This window comes from Saimiri boliviensis, chromosome 8 (genome assembly GCF_048565385.1).
Source record: "Saimiri boliviensis isolate mSaiBol1 chromosome 8, mSaiBol1.pri, whole genome shotgun sequence".
NCBI classification, from domain to species: domain Eukaryota; kingdom Metazoa; phylum Chordata; class Mammalia; order Primates; family Cebidae; genus Saimiri; species Saimiri boliviensis.
In genome coordinates, this window is record NC_133456.1 from 107021394 (window position 1) to 107036938 (window position 15545).

General features: G+C 46.0%; 1 protein-coding gene across 6 annotated transcripts in view; it reads left to right on the forward strand.

The window, feature by feature from the left end:
- FAM107B (family with sequence similarity 107 member B) overlaps positions 1–15545 on the forward strand; it is a 278237-nt gene that overhangs the window by 222852 nt on the left and 39840 nt on the right. The window lies entirely within an intron of this gene.

Sequence of the window (15545 nt, forward strand, 5' to 3'; positions counted from 1 at the left end):
AGCATACCTATGTGAGATTAAATAAAAATTACGTGTTGTTCTAGTGAGTGGTATTGAATAGGGTGTCTTTGCCAGAAAGATAGTTTTGTAATAGCCTGTGTCTTGTGCAGTTGTGAACTATTTTTTTTCTTTCCTAAAGTTTTTTCAGATGCCAACCATGTCTGTCAAACTCTGGATGAGTCACCCTTTACTTAGCCTTTTAAGAAATCTTTTTGGATTCACTAACTTTTATCTGCATTATTTTATCCATGCTGTATTAAGTGTCTAGGATCTTGATAATTAAATTATGCATTTTCTCTGAAGATAACTATTTCTGGTAAAATGTGACTATGCAGTGAGGATTGTAGTCCTGATAAATGTATTTTGAAGTATTTGTTACGGTCTGAGTCAGCCCCAAAATGCGTATGTTGAAATCTCAACCCCTTAGGTTACGGTTTTAGGAGGAGGGGCCTTTGGGAGGTGATTAGGTCATGAGGGCAGAGTCCCTGAGAATGGGATTGGTGCTTCCACGAGAAGAGACAGGAGAGCTTTTTTTTCTCTCTCTCTCTTCTGTCCACCTTGTGAGGACACACCCAGATGGTGGACATGTACCATTCAGGAACAGAGCCGTCACCAGACATCCGACCTACTGGCACCTCGATCTTGGATCTCCCAGCCTCTAGAAGTGTGAGAAATTGACGAGTATTGTTTAAGGCCCCCAGCCTATGGCAGCTTGTTAGAGCAGCCTGAGCTGACTAAGACATACTTGATTTTAGTAAAATAGCACTTGATTTGAAGGCATTCGCTCATTGCCTTCACTTCCTCCCTCGTAGGTATGGATATAAAAAAAAAGACCAAACACCTGACCACAACGAAACACTGATATGTGCCGAGTTTAATTTGCTTTTTTGTTTTTTGAGATGAAGTCGCACTCTGTCGCCCAGGCTGAAGTCTGGTGGTGTGATCTGAGCTCACTGCCACCTCTGCCTCTCAGGTTCAAGCTGTTCTTCTGCCTCAGCCTTCTGAGTAGCTGGGATTACAGGAACCTGCCACCACGCCTGGCCAATTTTTATATTTTTAGTAGAGATGAAGTTTCACCATGTTGGCCAGGCTGATCTCTAACTCCTGACCTCAAGCAATGTGTCCACCTTGGCCTCCCAAAGGGCTGGGATTATAGGCGTCAGGCACCACTCCTGGCCTTTAGTTTGCTTCTTATTCCTTGGTTAGGATTAGGAAGAGAGTGTCTTGGGTGTCCACTGTGAAAATATCGTTTCCAGTCCCTATCAGTACCTATCGAAGGAGATTTAAACAGTCTCCTTCTTCCTGTGCAATCGTCTCAGAGCGGCTCTGGCTTGTCTTGCTACATACACTGATTAACCACACTGCCCTGCTGGGCCTTGGTGTACACAGGTATTGGGTGAAATTCTAATGTCGACCTAGACAAACAGATTACACACACACACACACACACACATACACACCCCCCCCCCCCCACGTTTTTTTGGTAGGTGTGTTTTCAGTGTCTTTTCATGTCAGAAAAAAATACAGGCTACTCTTCTATGAATAGAAGACACTTACTTACCTTGTGTGCATTCATATTTACATAAAATGTTTTTCTGTAGCAATGACAAATGCTGTCCTAAGTAATGTTGGTTTAACGTTTGGGTGCTTTAATTTATAAAAGCATTCCCTTTCTATGGCTCATGACAGTGATTTATGAATATGTATTTATTGGTAGCTGTGTTTTAGAAAAGGGACTGAGTTGCTGGGTGTTTCTGCCCTAGTTTCTGGTTTCCAGGAGCCTCTGGGCTTGCCCAGCCTGCCTGGTTGGTTGGTGGCTGAGGCTGGGCAAGGTTCTTGAAACTGTTGACACCTGTGAGACTCTCTGCCTGTCTCAGTAGGCATGAAAGTCCCAGTTCTTGTTTAGGGAAGCTCGGCCTTGCATTGAGGAGGGAGAAGGAAAGAAAGAAGTCAGTTATGTCAGAGAAGGGACCGAGGAACCTCGGTTTGCCCCAAGGTCTGAAGTCTGGAGTACCTGTCTCTTCTGCTGACCTGTGAGCTGACTGTGTTAGAGCTCCACACCCTCCAGTTCTGGCTTACTTCCCTCTTCCCGACTTTAGAGGAAGGTTAGTTACACTGAATAGAAGTACCTGCATTGTTCTTACTTGAGGGATTTTTTTCTCTGCTATATTTTCTTCTAAATGATGCTGAAGTTTTTGCTGGAATAATATGTTGAGTCTGTCTAGCTTCCCAAGGACTTAAGTCACCAGATGTTATGATCTTAACATAACACATGTGTGCATGCATGCACACACACGTGTACAGTGCAAACTGCAGCTCACCACAACACAGCATTACCCCCACCCCCGCCCCTTCCTTTCATGGGGATGGGAGAACTGGAATCTTCCTTCTGGCTTTTATTGTCAAGAAATATTTTCTACACTCTCTAGTTCTGTATCAGTTATTGGCAGTTGTAGCTGGAAACCCATGAGGGTTTTCTGGATTCAGATAACAAACACACATCATTTGTGGAATATGAAAAATAAAGAGACTCGAGGGTGGGCAAAGGTTTGAGTAAGTATCAGAACGAGGATGATGATTTGTGAAACAGACATCTGAGAATTGAGTTCCAAGAGCAAAGGACTTTCCAATCAGGACCAAAAGGAATTCATTCTGTAGCTCGGAAAATCCCTAACTTCATTTCTTTAGGCTAAACATGTCATTATACCAAATAGCAATCTCAGTGTGTTAAAATCTACCTTTGCACTGTGTCCCACAGGCATTGGTAGACTCCAGCTCTCCTGGAGTTGCTGTTTATTATGTCGCTGACGACTGTGGGATTTAGGGTCCTACAAATCACATGGGGTGTAGCTCCCACCCCCATGCTCTGTTCCTCCGGTTCCTTCCAGGGTCCTGGGACTGCTCTGTGCCTCCCCCTTCGCCTCCATCCCCACTCCCTTCCCTTCCAGCCTCTTCCACCAGGTGCTGTGCTCCTGCCTTGGGATCAGCCAGCTCTCATGCCACCTCCTTCCCCTGTATCTTCACCTCCTGTCTAACCCAGGGATCAGCCAGCCTCCTCCTACCTGAGTATCTTCACCTCCTGGTCTAACCCTGGGATCAGCCAGCCTCCTCCTACTCGAGTATCTTCACCTCCTGGTCTAACTCTGAGATCAGCCAGCCTCCTCCTACCCGAGTATCTTCACTTCCTGGTGTAATCCTGAGATCAGCCAGCCTCCTTCTACCCGAGTATCTTCACCTCCTGGTCTAACTCTGAGATCAGCCAGCCTCCTTCTACCTGAGTATCTTCACCTCCTGGTCTAACTCTGAGATCAGCCAGCCTCCTCCTACCCGAGTATCTTCACCTCCTGGTCTAACTCTGAGATCAGCCAGCCTCCTCCTACCCGAGTATCTTCACCTCCTGGTGTAATCCTGAGATCAGCCAGCCTCCTCCTACCCGAGTATCTTCACCTCCTGGTGTAATCCTGAGATCAGCCAGCCTCCTCCTACCTGAGTATCTTCACCTCCTGGTCTAACCCAGGGATCATCAACCAGCCTCCTCCTACCTGAGTATCTTCACCTCCTGGTCTAACTCTGAGATCAGCCAGCCTCCTCCTACCCGAGTATCTTCACCTCCTGGTCTGACTCTGAGATCAGCCAGCCTCCTCCTACCCGAGTATCTTCACCTGGTGTAATCCTGAGATCAGCCAGCCTCCTCCTACCCGAGTATCTTCACCTCCTGGTGTAATCCTGAGGTCAGCCAGCCTCCTCCTACCCGAGTATCTTCACCTCCTGGTGTAATCCTGAGATCAGCCAGCCTCCTCCTACCCGAGTATCTTCACCTCCTGGTGTAATCCTGAGGTCAGCCAGCCTCCTCCTACCCGAGTATCTTCACCTCCTGGTGTAACCCTGAGATCAGCCAGCCTCCTCCTACCTGAGTATCTTCACCTCCTGGTCTAACCCAGGGATCAGCCAGCCTCCTCCTACCTGAATATCTTCACCTCCTTGTCTAACCCAGGGATCATCAACCAGCCTCCTCCTACCTGAGTATCTTCACCTCCTGGTCTAATCCTGGGATCATCAACCAGACTCCTCCCCCAGAATCTTCACTTCCTAATCTAACCGAGAGCTGTGTTCTCAGTTCACTGCTGCCTCGGCTCCCTTGGGAATGGGAATGCACCTTCTCCCACCCATGTGTGCTGTGGGATCTAGAGGCAGGGCTGCTCATGGTCATCTGCTGCAGGGGTCAGCATTTGTTAAAGCTCACTGGGGACTCCATGGCAGCTGGGCAGCCAGCAGCCTGGTTTGCCTGAGATTGGAGTGGCAGCTGGAGCTTTACAGGATGGAAATGTTCAGTCTGAGGACCAGGGAGTTTCACAGGACGCAGAACTTCCAATGCTCAAACTGGGAGGAGGAGGTTAGCCTAAAAAGTCACCATTTGGGCATTTTTAAATTTTTTTTTTTTTTTTTTTTTTTTTTTGAGACGGAGTTTCGCTCTTCTTACCCAGGCTGGAGTGCAATGGCGTGATCTCGGCTCACCGCAACCTCCGCCTCCTGGGTTCAGGCAATTCTCCTGCCTCAGCCTCCTGAGTAGCTGGGATTACAGGCACGCGCCACCGTGCCCAGCTAATTTTTGTATTTTTAGTAGAGACGGGGTTTCACCGTGTTGACCAGGATGGTCCCGATCTCTTGACCTCGTGATCCACCCGCCTCGGCCTCCCAAGGTGCTGGGATTACAGGCGTGAGCCACTGCGCCCGGCAAATTTTTAAATTTATTTTTATTTTATTTATTTATTATTTATTAATTATTTTTTATTTTTTGAGACGGAGTTTTGCTCTTGTTACCCAGGCTGGAGTGCAATGGCGCGTGTTGACCAGGATGGTCTCGATCTCTTGACCTTGTGATCCACCCGCCTCGGCCTCCCAAAGTGCTGGGATTATAGGCTTGAGCCACCGCTTTATTTTGAGACAGAGTTTTGCTCTTGTTGCCCAGGCTGCAGTGCAATAGTGTGATCTTGGCTCACCACAACCTCTACCTCCCAGCTTCAAGTGATTCTCCTGCCTCAGTCTTCCAAGTAGCTGGGATTACAGGCATGCGCCACCACACCTGGCTAATTTTGTATTTTTAGTAGAGATGGAGTTTCTCCATGTTGGTCAGGTGGGTCTCGAACTCCTGACCTCAGGTGATTTGCCCGCTTCAGCCTCCCAAAGTGCTGGGATTACAGGCCTGAGCCACTGCGCCCAGCCCATTGTGGATCTTAATACCAGGAACCGCTTCTGAGCTGAAATCCAGAGATCCCACTCACCAGAAGCGTCTGTCCTTCAGCTCAGCTGACAGATTGCTATAAGAACATCAGAGTTTTGCCGTTCCAGGTCCCTTTCCAACCCCTCAGTTCCTGCTGGACTTTGGCTCTGCTTTTGAATTCCAGCATTTCAGCGATGCACTTGTCCACAGGCTGGAGTCCTGTCCTTCACTGTCCTGGAGGACTGGACGCCCACCCATTCCTGTCCCTGGACTTCGAGTTCTGCCAGAGAAATTTACACAGTTGCCTCTGTGATCCCGATCTTCACCTCACCAGGCCTCAGCCCTGCCTGGAAATCAAACATTTTCCTCATCAACCCTCTTCCTCTCCGTAATGACTTTTCCAACCTCCTCCACACTTCTTCAGTCTCCAGGTTCAGAGTCAGCTCATCCCTCCTCGCTTTTCCCTCTCAGCAGATGATCTTTCCACAGCTCATGGGACAGTTATGCCAAGGCCATTCTCTGACCTTCCCACCGCCCCTTTGCAAATCTGCCTGCTCCTAGACCGATCCTTTTCTCATTTTTCTGTGCATGGTGAAAGAGGAATCCTATGTATTCTCGAAAAATTCATTTCTGCACCACCATTCTCTCCGACCTCCGATTTCAACCTCTCTCTTGGTGTTTCCTTCTCATGAGTGTTTACGACTGCTCAGGTCTCTCCTGTCTTAAGACAAAAACAGCCCTTCTTGGAACTCTCCTCTTTCAGCAACCACTTTCTCTCTCCTTCCCTTGATTAAACGTTTTGAGAGCATGTTCTGCTTTCTGCCTTGTCCTATTACCTATTGCCACACAGCAAATGATTCCACACTCAGTGGCACAAACAACTCTGAGCCTCAGTTTCCTCATCTGTGTGGGGAGGTTCTGTGATGATGTCTGTCAAGAGTGGAAGAGTGCTGGGCACACACAAAGCGCTTACCACGCCTTTACTGTTTTCCTCCATTCAGGGCGCAGTCTCGGAGCCTGGATAGCACATCCCTCAGATCCTACCTGACTTCCAAGGGGAGGCTTTTCTGCGGCCATGTGCTCCCTTTGCTCACTACTGCTCGCCTTTCCACTTCTTCCTGGTGTTGGTTCCCTCACCAGTTCCATGAGTCAGGAGTCCAGGCACAGCTTAGCTGGTTTCTATGCTTCAGGTTGTCACCAGGCTGCTGCCAGGCGGGTGCCAGGACTGTGGTCTCATCAGAGGCTCAGCTGAGGAAGCATCTGCTTCTGGGCTTGCTCAGGTTATCGACAGAATTCATTTCCCTGCAGTTGTGAGACTTGGTTGCCTGCATTTTCCTGCCGCGTGGGTTCCTCAGAGCTGGCCAGGGTGGAAGATTCCAGCATGATGGCATCACACGAGTGACATCTCATCACCTTTGCCATCTTCTGTTGTTAGAAGCAGGTGACAGGGGAACAAGAGGAGGAGAGGAATGTGGGATCACCTTCAAGTCACTCTGCCACCTACTTATTTTTTCACTTCCCATTTACTTCTCAATCCACTATATTCTGTTTTTTATCTCTGCTACTTTAGTGAAACTGACCAGAGGGTCAGGATTGGCTACAGCATTTTTTGGGCCCAGTGCAAAGTGAAAATACAGTGTTCTTTGTTCCAAAATTAAGAATTTCAAGATGGTAGCAGTAAAGCATTAGATGAAGCATGGGGCCCTCAGGCACGGGGGCTGTGAAGGTCGCATGCCCACAAAGCCAGCCCTGCAGAGAGGCCTTTTGTCCGCCCTGCTGCTGGTTCCACAGGGCCCTTCTGTTGCACTCCTGCTTGCCCTCTCAGCAGCATTTACCAGCCAGGATTTACCCCTGTGGAGCGCATCCTCCTCCGTGAAACATCCCCTTGTGTCTGAGCACCGGAGACACCCTCCCCTGGATTTTCTTCTCCCTCTCGATTATCCCCTGCAGCCTCCCTTTCCTCTCTCCACCCCTTTATATTTGGGCATTTTGAGGGCACTTCTGTCACCCTGCTGAGGAATATCAGCAGTTTCAGCTGCTTGGTTTGTTGTCGGGTTTTGACTCTCACATCTACGTGTCCAGCCTGTACTAACCTCTGAGCTCAAGCACGCGAGTCTGCGAGTCCTTTGTAGGTTCGCCCGCGTGCTTTGCAGGTATCTAAAATGCAGTGAGTCTCTGACGGAGTTCCTTGTTTTCTCTGATCCATTGAACTGATTCTTCCTCAGCGTCCTCCATTTTTGCACATGGCCTCACTCTTCATCTGGGGAGTCTGGGTTAGTATCTGTGCCCTAACCCCAGGCCTGAGCCCCATCTTTCTTCTTCTGGCTCATCTTGTGCTCGAAGTCCGTGCGCCATCTGTATGTCGAGGGTTCTCCCCTCGGACTGCATTTCATCAGGTTGCTTTCCCTGGACTCCCGCGGTCTAGTCTCATGGTGACCTGTGACCTGGGCTTCGTCTGTTAAAACCCAGCACACTTTATTGCTGCTCCTTTGTCAAATGCCTGCTTCCCCCATTAGAAAATAAGCTATGATAAATTAGTCCATGAAAGAAGGGAGCTTTACTGTTTTATCCTCAGTGTCAAAACATATGCCTGGCGCCTCCTATACATTCAGTTAATATGTGTTTTAATGAAAGAGTTTGTTTTAATTTTCAGCCCAGTTTTTTAAAGAATTAAATTAAATTGGCCAGGTGTGGTGGCTGATGCCTGTAATCCCAACACTTTGGGAGGCTGAGGTGGGCGGATCACTTAAGGTTAGCAGTTTGAGGCCACCCTGGCCAACATGGTAAAACCCTGTATCTACTAAAAAATACAAAAATTAGCTCGGAACGGTGGTGGGCACCTGTGATCCCAGCCACTCAGCAGGTTGAGGGGGAAGAATCGTTTGAACCCAGGAGGCGGAGGTTGTAGTGAGCTGAGATTGCACCACTGCACTCCAGCCTGGGTGACAAAGCGAGACCCTGTCTCAAAATAAATACGTAAATAAATTGGTATTTTTAGAGACAGGGTCTTGCTGTGTTGCCCAAGGTAGTGTTGAACTCTTGGGCTCAGGTTATGCTTCTGCCTCCGACTTCCGGTTAGCTGGGATTACAGGCGTGAGCCACCATGCCCAGCCCAGTCAAGCCCAATTTTTTTAAAGTGTGACCATTTTGCTCTTTTAGAACAAAAGTGTAGAAAATACTATATTTGGAAGAATAGGACAGTGGTATAGTAGGAGTCCTGTTCTTGAGATATTAGAAATATCTGTAATGTTGTAATAGTTTGGGCCTTTCAGTTGGATCGTTAGTGATTAGAAAGTAAAGCTGTAACAGGAAATAAATGGGTATTTTCTTATTTCTGTTGAGATCTGGGCACTAACAGATGGAAGGAAACTTGGGCCAGTTGCCCCGCAGAATTCACAGAATTAACTTGTGCAGTTTGGGCGGGAGGAAGTAAAAGTAGATGATAATAAACCATGAAGATAAGTGTCTTTCAGATACCGTTAACTGAATCAGTTTGCTCTTACTGCAGCAAAAATATTTTGATAATATTTTATCCTATTTTTTTTTTTCTGACAAATAAGTGGTGAGGTAGTAGTGGTGAGAGATCTGCATCTCTGGTTCTTGGGGGCTCTGTTTCCTCACAAGCCTGCAGTGTCTGCTTTGAAAAAGTATGTTGATACAGAGTGGTGAAATGGATCAGGTATTTGGGGCCCAAATTATTCAGAGACTAAATGTGGCCGGAAGAGGAAAAATTCTACCCAGGAAAGCTGCTGATCTGCCCAAGGTCTCGGAGCAGTATCATTTTAAGCAGAAGTCAGTAACAAGCAAATACAGTAGTCAATGGATTTATTTATCTGTTACAGAAACTCTTTATTCTGTTACCTACTGGGTCTCAATCTTTTTGACTTCAAGGTCTCTTTACACTGTTTTAGAAAGTACTTGAGAATCTTAAAAAAAACTTTTTTTGGTTATATTTATTGATATTTTACTGTGTTAAGATTTAAAACTGAGGAATTTTAAAAGTTCACTTAACAATAACAAACATAATAATAAACCTGTTACATACTAATAAAAAAGCCATTTATAAGGAAGAATAACCTCCTGAAAACAAAAAAAGTATGAGACGAATGTTTGACGTTGTTTTATTTATCTTTTTAGTGATTTTTAAAATGAAAACAAAAAAAAATTAGTGAGAAGAATGACATTGTTTTCCATTTTTGTGAATGTTTCATAACCGGCTTTGATAGAAAATAGGTGGGTTCTCATACCTGCTTCTGTAATCAGTCTGTTGTGATAGGTTGTTTTGGGGGCCGTTTATGCAGAAAGTCTAGCCTCACACAGATATACCACTGGGAAAGGTCAGAGAATTGAAATAACCTTTTCAGATAATTACGGACATTCTTCCTTGATACCACACCCAAACGTGACAAGTGGTGGTGTCTGAAAGGTTACAGTATTCTGAAGCCATAGCAGTGATCTTCCCTACTCTATTACATTAAAATTAGTCTGTTGTGTTTTGAATAGGACAATAGAGGAATAGTTAGGTCAGCTATAATACATTCATGTAATGGCATATTTTACTGCCATATATTGAAAATATTATTACAGGTGAATTGCTTATAAATGTAATTACATATTTAATATCCCAATTTTGCTAAAAAATGCAAAGAGGTGTGTATTTGTGTTAAAAGGAAAAGGACCAAAATGTATTTTAAATGATGCATTCATGGGGGAAATTTTCTTTATACTTTTCTGTTTTCCAAATTTTGTGTGATTAGCACATTGCTTCTCAAATCAGAAGGAAAAACAAATGAGTATTTTTTGTTACGAGAGGAATGTCTGTTAAACTGTTTCCCTCACCTGTAGGTTGCCTTCTTTGTGTAAAACCCCAGTATTTTCAGTTTGAGTGGGTAACAAAGATCTGTTTTCCCCCTTCAAGTTTTTATTTATTTAACAGACTACTGTAACCTTTCTGTGGCTGTTTTATGTTTCACAATTTTTCCACTTTATTTCAGTAGCAATTCATTGATTCAAGAGAGAAACTTTGGCTTTTTCAAGAAAAGGTGCATAAATTAAACTTTCACATATAGAATAGACATTATTTGCTTTTTCTCATATCTGTTATAGCTCAGGTAAGCTCTATGTCTTATCCAAGTGAAATGGCAAAAAGAAATCTTGTCCTACAGGGATAATAGAGCTATGCTTATGGTTGAGAAATAACATGGAAATTAGCATGCAGTCAGCTTCTGAATTATTGTGTCTGAGCTGTTTGCCAGTGGTCTGAGTGTCACAGTTTTATGGCTGAAAGTTCACATGGCTTCAGAAATGCAAAGGGCAGCTCACATCTGGGGATTAGTTCCCTGCTTACCCCTGGATTTAGAAAGGATGTTTACAACTAATAATGTGACTGACGTGGTACTGTCGTAAAGGATCGCTACTTCCAGACTTTTGTCCTCTGTGGACACGACTCCAGATTTGACGATGGCCTGTTTTCCTGCAAATGGAGGATTTCATCATGTTTGTATTTATTTGTTTTACATGTCTTATGATATGATATAATTGATTATTAAGATGTCTGCAGAAGCTACAGAGCACCCACAAAGCAGGAAATTCGCAACTTTGTCTCTACCACTTGTAGTAAAACTTGAGGACGTGATCACTTCGACTTCCCAGTGGAATGTTTAGTTCTGTGGCTTTAGTTAAATGTGCCAGTGACTCTCAGGGTTTAGCATCTCTCCCAAGACCATTTAGGAAGGTACATCACCCTTTGAAGTGTAGACTGTGATGGAAGACTAGTTAATTGCATATTCTAATATTGTTAGATTAAAAGGCCATTCTGTCTTTTGCTTAAAGCAACTGACGATATTATATTTGAGGGCATCCCAAATGGTTAACGTCATCATTACATTTAAAAATGTTTGAATTTACTTTCCATCAGTAAGTATGAGTTGAACATTCTGGCATAGAAAATGCACTCTAAGGCCGGGCACAGTGGCTCATGCCTATAATCATACCACTTTGAGAGGCCAGGGTGGGTGGATCGTTTGAGGTCAGGGGTCTGAGACCAGCCTGGCCAACATGGCGAAACCCTGCCACTACTAAAAATACAAAAAATTAGCCGGTGTGATGGTAAACGCCTGTAGTCCCAGCTACTTGGGAGGCTGAGGGAAGAGAATCCCTTGAACCCAGGAGGCAGAGGTTGCAGCGAGCATTCCATCCTGGGTGGCAGAGTGAGCCTCTGCCTCAAAAAAAAAAAAGGAAAAAAGAAATGAAAATACATTTTATTGTCAAAACCACTATTTATGTTTATTTGTTTCTTTTATGTATTAGACTGGACCAGGAAGGTTTGCAGATCTGAGGAGCGAGAAGCATCATTACTATTGTTGTATTGCTGTCACCACTGTGGGACCTCTTGCCCTTGGCCCCCGCACCGTGGTTTTGAGGGTAAAATCTGGAAGCCTTACTATAACCTGGTTCCTAACCATGCTGCCTCCCAGCCACTGTCCTGGTCCGGCTTCTCGCTGTCCCCACCTGCCCCAGGCCTCTGTGTTTGCGGCTTGGTCTGTCTGAAGCTCTTCCCCTTGGTAGCCCTTGGCTCTGTCCCTCACTTCCTTCAGTGTCTGCTCTCTTCTCAGCACGTCTTGCGTGAATATCCATAGTAGCGCCACTCTGTTGTGGCCTTACCAGTATGTCCCCCGCATGGCACTTTCCATGGCCTGATATTGCATTTCCCTTGGTTTGTCAGTTGCCTGCCTGCCCCGAATGCAGGCTCCAAGGTGGCAGCGGCTTTGTGTCCTTTGCTGTTAAGCCCATGTTGTTGGGAGCAGTGCTCCTGGCACTTAACAGAAACAGACTAAATACTTGATGAATTCATGGGAGGATGAATTCTCCAGATTCCCTCTTGTGGGTGATGGTGTCCTGCTGCCTTCAGAAGACAGAGAGTGATGGCTGGTTTTGTCCCAGCTCAACTCAGTGGTGCACCCTGCACCTGCCACCCAGTTGACAATCAGATGTGTCGGAAACAGAATTACAACGGGATGGCCACAGAGTCGGCTGCTGATCCTCATCCCTGCCGGCTGTCTCCCAGAACAGTCATCTGCTCTGTAGGGGGAGAAACAGGGACATGAAAAGCCCAGGAAGGCTGTCAGGAAGCGGTGTGGAATTTCTGATTTGTAAACACTGGGACTTTGGCATACTTGGAACGATTTTGATGATAGAAATGGAGGTAAGAGCCACCTGATTAAGTTCTTTTTGAGAATAAACTGGTGCGCCAGACATTTACATTGGCTGAATCAGTGTTGATGGCAGCTGTGTTTTTAATCTGTGTGCCTAAAACAGTGTCCCTCATCCCTGTCTCTTGCTGAGGCCTGTGTCACAGATGAACCATGTCTGACTTCTGAGCCCTACATTGACTGCTGATTCTAACTCTTCAACCCTATTTCCTGCCCTTACCTGGTGAGTCCCCTTGAGTCAGGCTGGTTCCTCCATGTTGTCCCAGCTGCAGGCCATTGGTGCTCCTTAAAATGCTCTTCAGTGGGCCTGGCCTGGTGGCTCACAGCTGTAATCCCATCATTTTGGGAAGCTGAGGAGGGTGGATCATGAGGTCAGAAGTTTGAGACCAGCATGGCCAATATGGTGAAACCTCATCTCTGCTATGCCTGTAGTCCCAGCTACTTGGGAGGCTGAGGCAGAAGAATCACTTGAACCCAGAGGGCGGAGGTTGCAGTGAGACCAGATTGTGCCCCTGCACCACAACTTGAGTGACAGAGAGAGACTCCGTCTCAAAAAGAACAAAAAAAATGCCCTGCAGTGTCATTGCTGACCTGTGCCTCCTGGGGCTTTCCCAGTCCGGCTGCTCTGTTTTTCCTAAGCCATATAGCTTGCTTCTGAATTAGCATGTGATATTATGGGACACTCATATGTTATATAGCTTGGTTTAGTTTTTACAGAAAGATGAAAGACTCTGAAAAGGGATCTTGGAGTTGTTCTTGTACATCTTTTATATCTCCTAAGCCTGTGATGAGCGTTTGTCTCAAACGGGAAAGAAGAAAACAAAAATTAAGCCACCCAGGATGCAGTTGGGCAGCTGTTGGTCTTGGCATGCAGCGGTCACCCTGGCTGAGAGTGTGGGGCACTTGAGGGCCACTGAACTAAGACTGTTTGATTGTCTGGATCAGGCTGCTGAGTAGAGCAGCGGGTTGTATAGTGTCTGGCAGGCAGGAAGCAAGGGCTGTGCATTTGTTAATCCAGAGCTGGTATGAAAATTGAAAGAATTAGGAGGAGGAAGTTGAGGTTTATACTAGAATAATTATCTCTACATTTAGAGAAGGCTCTTACAGTTCCTTTAATCCAATGCCACACAAAAAAGCAAAAAAAGTCCTCTGAGAACTGAGTGAGAAGCCACGGGCTTATAGGACTGAAGTTTGGTGTTGAAATTGCTTAGGGAACCCTTTTCAGTTGCCTTTTTTTTTTTTTTTTTTTTTTTTTTCTCCAAAGAGAACAGGGTCGTTTACATCACCCTGCTGTGGTTTCCATTAGAATGGAAGTTCTTTGGCCGGTCTGCCAGGACCATTCATCACTGTGTCCCTGGTACTCGGATCACAGCGCTGGCCAAGCTGTGCTGATGAAGGCTGGCTGCATGGGTGGGTGGCTGGCTCCTGCGCTTGGTCTTGGAGATGGGCGAGAAGAGACGAGTGTCCACCAAATGGTTCTTGCCCTTCTCCCCAGCCCGATCTCTGGACATGGCTGTGTTGTGGCACAGGCCGTGCTGTCCCTGTGGCTGATCTTACCGACTCTCCTCTGCTCCCTGTGCTGGAGCTAGACTGAAGTTTTTTTTTTTTTTTTTAATTCCACAGGTGATTTTGATGTGTGAGCCGGGGTTGAAAGTCACAGCAGGATGGCGTTGGAAGGGAAGTGGAGGTCTCCTTAGGCCAGTTGGTTCACATGAAAATCCACAAAACCAGCATGGCTTTGGGGGATGTAGAATTCCCTCACTCTGCTGGGCCCACACAACTCAGCACTTGAAGTTTGTTTTTTTTTCCTCCTGCGTTTTCCTCTCCTAATTTGGACTCCCCTTCACATAGAGCTTTTGGAAGCAAATGAGAATTCGGACTCATCGGGCACATTTTCATTACTCCTGGCAGAATATATTAAGGTGTTACGTTTTTAAAAAAAATGTCGCCACAAACTGTAGTTGGTCTCCAGCTCCACACATTTAGCAAGCCCCCACTCAGCTCCCAACCTGACCCATTTTCCAGGCCTTCTTGGGTTCACCAGAGGCACAGTCAGGAGCACCTTAGATGTGAGTTCAGAAATGGAGAAGGAATACAGTGAAAAAAAAAATCAAGCTCAGGTGAGCAGTGGCCAGATGGGTTCTCCATTTAACTCTTTTTCTGGACGCTTCTGGAAACTGCCATCCAATTTTGGTCATTTTTTTGGCTGTATAATAATTCAAACGGTGCTTTGTAAGTCACCTTTTAAAAGTGACACATTTTAGCATCTCTAGGAAGGTCAAGAAATTATTTTCCTTTTACACCTCAGGGTGAAATAATTTAATTAGGCGACTTATTTACCCTGTGTCTTCTGAAAACTAGAGGGAGCAAATCGGAGCTTTTGAGTCTGTGTGTGTGCGTGTGCGTGTGTGTGTGTGTGTGTATGTGTGCGTGTGCATGTGTGTGTGTGTGTGTGTATGTGTGCGTGTGCAGCCACACACACACACACACACACACACACACACGTAGGGGAGGCAAGTGATTATGGGCTGTGTCATGAATTCCCAAGCCTAGCGATGCATTTAATGGGGGTGTCCAGGGAGGTGTGAGGAAACTGAGAAACAGGGAGGGCAGGCTTGAGGGATTAGGAGGGAATTACCTGGACTCAGGGAGAGGGGCTCAGACGATGAATTCAGTCTTTTCTAAAAACATTTTAAAAAGTGGTTTGCCTGACTCAAATCAGGAAGAGACAGCTGTACCCCATCTCTCCTTCCTCCTAGCCTGTGGGCTCCCTTAGCAAGGGGTGAACTATCGAATAAGAGCTCGCACTCTGGCATCTGGTGGTCCTGGCTGGGCCCTGGCTAGGCCCCTCCAGTGGCGTCACCGTGGGCAGGTTGCTAATCCCCCTGGCCTCAGCTACTCCTCCGTCAAAAAGGATGATGATGTCTCCCTCATAGAACTGTTGTGAAGTTGAGATGAAATACGAGTGTTTATGGCAGGGCCTGGCATACAGTGAGTACTCGCATATTAGCAGCAGTAGCACTCTTATTTTTGTGGATTACCTGAGAAACCAAACCATCATTGGTGGTATAATTTCTATGACAAGTTTCAAACAGTTAAATAACAAAGAATCC